We start from the raw sequence: 5,528 nt of genomic DNA, 5'->3' as shown, positions 1-5,528 counted from the left end.
CCACCCCTCCACCATCTTCACCAGCTGCTTTGCTACCTCAAACTGAGAACTTACTTGGAAGTAATAGACATTGACACTGGCTATCTTAAGAGGGAAAATAGCATTGTTCTTAGTCTGTTCAGGCTGTTACAACAACAACAACAAAGACTGGGTAAATTAAGCAACATAATTTAATTTTCTAACAATTCTGGAAGCTGTTCTTCTGAGATCAGGATGCTAGTATGGTCAGGTTGTGGTGAGTGCTCTCTTCCTGGCTTGCAGATGGCTGCCTTCTTATCTTGCTCTGTCCTCACATGGCTTTTCTTGGTTTGTGCATATGGATGGAGCTCTGTCTCTGTTCTTTCTTTTATAAAGCCACTAGTCCTATCAGATCGGAACCCCACCCTTATGACCTTATTAGCATTAATTAACCCCTAAAAGGGCTATCTCTAAATATAGTCACATTGGGCATTGGGGCTTTAACATATTAGACTGTGGGAGCGGGGAGACAATTCAGTCCATACCAGTTATTAGATAATCTTGGAATACTCAGAGAACTGAATAATCAAGGCGATCAGAATGTGGAACTAACAGAAGCCAAGCCAGCTCTGGGCATAAATAATAGGAATGCAGAAAGTATATTTGCTAGGCACTGGCTATATAAAGATTCCAGCTGTGGCTCCTTTGATACTTGTTCATTCAGCTCAAGGTTCAAATATTCAAGAAGAACAGATGATTGACTGGGTTTGAGTCATGTGCCCATCCTGAAACTAATTACTTTCTCTAAAGGAAGGGATGCTGTATTCTGGTTGGTCAACCTGGCTTGTATGCATGCCCATGTACATATGTATGAGGCCAGCCTCATCCAAATCCCACAGAACAGGTTTGCCACTGGCAAAAGAGTTTCTGTTAGGTGGAAAAGAGAGAAAGGTGAAAAACAATAGCTATCAACCACAGAGTGCCAGGATTTTACACAGAAATTGTTGAAGTAAGCAAAATATTCCTTGGCCAAAGGAGAGGGATAGTTGCTGTGCATTGTCTACTTTATCTTTTCAAGGTGACAATGACATGAAGAATTGAACTTAGACCTTCCAAGTCTTCATTGGTCTTTGGAATTTGTTTTTCAGGTAGATTAATTTCCAGGAAAAGAAGAAGAAAGGGTAGCTTTCAATGCAAATGATCTGTCATCCCTGAGTTCCCAAATTTGTCTTTTAGGGTGGCTAAAGGCCAGACATTAGTATTTTTTAGTTATAGGTAGACACAATATCTTTATTCTTTTAATGTGGTGCTGAGGATCGAACCTAGTCCCTTACACAGTAGGTAAGTGCTCTACCTCTGAGCCACAACCACAGCCCTGGTAACAGTTATTGATTCAAGGGGAAGGCAATAACCCAGGTTAGCCCAAAGAAATTGAAGGAAAGAAACTTATTTCCATATTTGGGAGTGGATTGTCTTCTGTTTTACTGGCTATAGAAAAGCAATCTCCTGCCCTAGTTGCTGCCAGCAGCCATCTTGCTTCCATGGAAGCCAGCCCAAGGAAGGTCAAGTCAAAGGAATGGCAGATAGACCCTGGTCAGAGTCCCAACTGGGTCATACCTTGAGCTCTCTTCCCTTGCTGGAATATATCAGATAATAGTCTTCCTAGTTGTTGAAACCATTTTGACTCAGGATCTCTGTCACTTGTAGATAAAAGCATATAAAAGTCAGATATTGTGTTAAGTAAGTTCTTCATATGCATTATCTCATTTTAGCTCCATAAAACCCCAGATTAGATAGTATTAGTATCTCCTTTTTGAGGCAAAAAAAAAAAAAAACAAGGCACAAAATGTTTAAGTAACTTGCTCAAGGCCACTTAGTTATTGGACTTAGTCACTTGTTTCTAAAACCCACATCTAAGCCAGTATAAGTAAAGCCAAATAGCTTCATATCTATCAGTCTTCCTGGAAAATAAATGTGAAATGGGAACATTATAAAATTTTAGTTCTCTACTGATTTGAATTAAAACCACAGAAGTTCTTTGTCCTCCCTCGAGATTGACCCTTGAATGCCAGACAGTGTAGATTTCTCAGCTCCTGCACCTCTCAGGAAGTACCTGGCTCATGTTCTATAAGCAAATATATCACCCAGAAATTTTCTGAAAATTTTGGGGAAAAAAGACACTTTAAGTTGCTGTCATCTGCTGCTCATGAGAATAGAAATAAGTTCAAATTATAAAGATATCAAATTGGGGGCTGAGGATCTAGCTTAGTTAGTAGAGTGCTTGCTTAGCATGCACAAGGACCTGGGTTCAATCCTCAGAACCACCATCATACACACACAAAAAGAAAAGAAACAAACAACAACAAGAACACCACCACCAACAACAACAAGAAAAAAGATATCAAAATCAAAATGTCTAGTGATGCAGAACCAGGAATGCCAGTAGGCTGGCATTTAAGTTGTGAAGGAACTGGAAAAAGTAGATGGTTTCTTCTTGCCCTACATCCTACAGGTTTGCACTCCAAGAGGAAAACATGGCTGCTTATAGCACAAGCTTTAGAATCCCACTCACCTGTGTTTGAATTACTATTCTGACATTTCCTACATCTATGAACCTAAGTAAATTAATTAATTTCTCAATTAATCAGTTTCCAAAGCTTTAAAGTGGAAATAATAGTGGTATCCACTTGCAGCATTATTGAGCTAAATGAAATATGCTTGAAGAGTTATAAAAATAGTCAGCTATTATCACAAATACAATGGCAAACAAAATAACAATTGAATCGAGTGTTTGTGGGCCTATGGGTGTCTATGGATCAGCTGAACTCAGCTCATCTTCAAGGTGCATGTCTGGCAGGGCATGGCCCCAAGCTATAAGGGGACATTTAGATCTCTGCACATGATTTAATTATGGTGTCAGGATAAATGGGCAGCAGTTACCATGTGTTTGGTGTGGGGAGTGGGAACTTTTCCCATGGCAATGGGACAATATGAGAGGGAAAGTCCAATAGCATAAGCCCACTTCATGCCTTTGTTTGCATCACCTCCATAAATATCCTATTGGCTATAGCAAGTTACCTGGACAAACTGAATGTCAATAGAGAGAGGAGACAGTGCAAGGTCATATGGAAAAGATGTAGATACAAGGAGAAGGTGAATAATTGGGAACAATGTCATCCTCCAAAAGTTCTTAGAACAATGGAAAGCTCAGAAAATGGAGGGATTGTTCTGGATTGCTATGGAATCCTACTGGAGTCCCAAAGAGGCTGGTAGTTGTGTAGAAGAGTAATGACCAAACTCTTGTCACTTGAGGTTTTAAGAAAGAAGAAATACCTTTTTTTTGTGGTTCTGGGGATGGAACCAAGGGCTTCATATATGCTAGGCAAGCACTCTACAGCTGAGCTACATCCTCAGCCCAGTAATGCTTCTTGATAGCATTTATTCAAATGAAAATAGCTCTAGTTATTCCCATGGGGGAAAATGTATATTCTTACAACTTAGTTTATGTCCTAATCATTGAGCAAATTACAGAAAAATTTCAATAAGAAAAGTGGCACAGATTTCTGGCAACTAGAATGTTGAGATCTTGACAATTTGAGAAGTACCACCTGTGCAGTAGCTGGCTCTTTTTCTGCTGATATCAGGTGGTAAGCTTGTCTTGAATCTTAGGTGGGCTGTGCTCAGTCTGTAGGCTGAAACATCATCCATTTGTCGATCCTTCACCTTATCGTATTGACCACAATATAACAACAGTCCTCAATAATTCCCTTCCTTTGAGGAAGGCCCCTAGGTGACTACCAAATGTGTATAGATTTGAAAGTAACCACAGGTAAGCCTAAGTGTTCTCTAATGCTGTATGAAATTTGTTCTAGTAGTTTCTTCTTTCCTTAGTCTACCCCTTCACTAACCCATCTGGGCTTCACATCTCAGACAAAAACCATGAATTGTGCTTATGCTCTCCTCCCTGAAGAAGCCATGACTACCCAGATTCACAAGAAACTTTTCTGCTGGATGAAGTTATTCTGCCCTTTGGAAGGTAAATATAAGAACACAATTCTTGGTGGAAATTCTGCCAACATAAGTCACAGAAACCCCCTGTTTCCAGACAACAAAGCCATACAAAAAGAAAATGGCTTGAATATTGTAACTATATGTTACAGTCATGGTCCAACATTGATATCTTGGGACTGTTGAATAAAGTCTCTATTCCACTTACTTAAAGCTTGGAAGTCCTCATTTGTCAATCCTGTGATGATGATGAGTGTGGATGGCTTCTGAATTCTCTTTATGGTTCTTGATAAATGTTCAATAAAAGGTCATTATATGGCCAGGTTATGATATATTTATAATCTGTATCATACCAATGCACTAGGACTTTTAATAAATGCTGAATATTAAGAGTCTAATTCTTTCAAAGCCAGTTTGGAACCATTACAGATTTCAATCTGGGGGTTGGAAGGCAATTGCCCTTTCTTCTCTATCAGTTCTGAGAGTGGACACTTGAAGATGGGGGAAGAACTGGGCTGAGATGTAGCATCTTGATGGCAACAAAGGGGTGGCACCCCTTGAAATCTCCAACCCAGTACACAGTATAACAGACAGACTGGTTTCTTCAAAGAGTCTTTACAAAACATTTGAGGAGGCAAAAAAACCAAGTCCAGAGTGTATCAGGAGACAACCTGCCATGACCCACATAGGACAAGCTTCTGGTCTCTCACTGAGACACCTGCTTCCTCCAGAATGCCATCTGCCCAGTTCCCTGCCCCAATCTCACAGAGCCAATGAGTGGCAGCATAGGGGTTGAACTGAGTCCTCCTTTCCCCACAATCTCATGTCTTTCCAGGATACCATATTGCCTACTTGTAAAATCAGAATGGACTGAAGCTTGCTACCTCCTGAACAGAGAATGCAGGTGGGAGGAAGACTAGGGGCTGGTCCTAGGTTCAAGCATGTAAGACCTAATTCTTCCCTTAAGTGACTTTTGGCAAGGAATGACTGCCTCCTCAGTTGCATCCACTATGTTCAAGAGTTGCTTTATCTCTGTTTGAACTGACTCTCCAACATAACTTCACTGTGAAATGCATTTTACCAATCATACAGTAAATAAAACACCCATTGAGCAAGTGGGAGTATTTGTTATAGTAGATTTGCATGCACTACAGACCCTATAGATTTGTTATGGCAAGCATCTTACTCTCCAACTTCATATTTGTTCCAGTTGTGCTCTTAAGGCATGAAAAACAAAATAATCAACAAACAAGCATGGATCCTTCTGCAGCATGAGTGAGTTTAGAGGCAGTTCAAAGTTGCTGCAAGAGAAATTTTTCTGTAAGAGGATGATAAATGGAGAAAGACATTGGTTTCCTTATAGATCAGAGCATCCAAGTGTAAGGAATGGATTTAGAGATGCTAATTGTGGTAATGAATGATGAAGAGACCAGGAAGTGTCTAAGATCAGCAGAGAGAGATGGGAAGCTTCAATGTAAAACAAAAAGAAGCACATTTAAACACAGCATGATGTGATGTCAACACATTCACACCAGGATAGCTAAAGTAGGAAAAGGAAGGAA

The 5,528-nt window shown here is 40.0% G+C and overlaps 1 long non-coding RNA gene across 2 annotated transcripts in view; it reads left to right on the top strand.

The window, feature by feature from the left end:
* Positions 1-5,081, top strand: part of LOC107144303 — a 17,185-nt gene extending 12,104 nt beyond the window's left edge. The window contains exons 3-4 of one of the 2 annotated variants that reach the window (XR_007344735.1): positions 3,850-3,994; positions 4,802-5,081. This is a non-coding gene — a long non-coding RNA (uncharacterized LOC107144303). The remainder of the gene's footprint in view (positions 1-3,849; positions 3,995-4,801) is intronic. The other variant, XR_001503783.2, reaches the window with a different exon arrangement.
* Positions 5,082-5,528: the final 447 nt, after the last annotated feature.

The sequence above is a fragment of the Marmota marmota genome, unplaced genomic scaffold (assembly GCF_001458135.2).
Source record: "Marmota marmota marmota unplaced genomic scaffold, marMar, whole genome shotgun sequence".
Taxonomy (NCBI): domain Eukaryota; kingdom Metazoa; phylum Chordata; class Mammalia; order Rodentia; family Sciuridae; genus Marmota; species Marmota marmota.
This window is presented reverse-complemented; position numbering and strand designations above follow the sequence as displayed.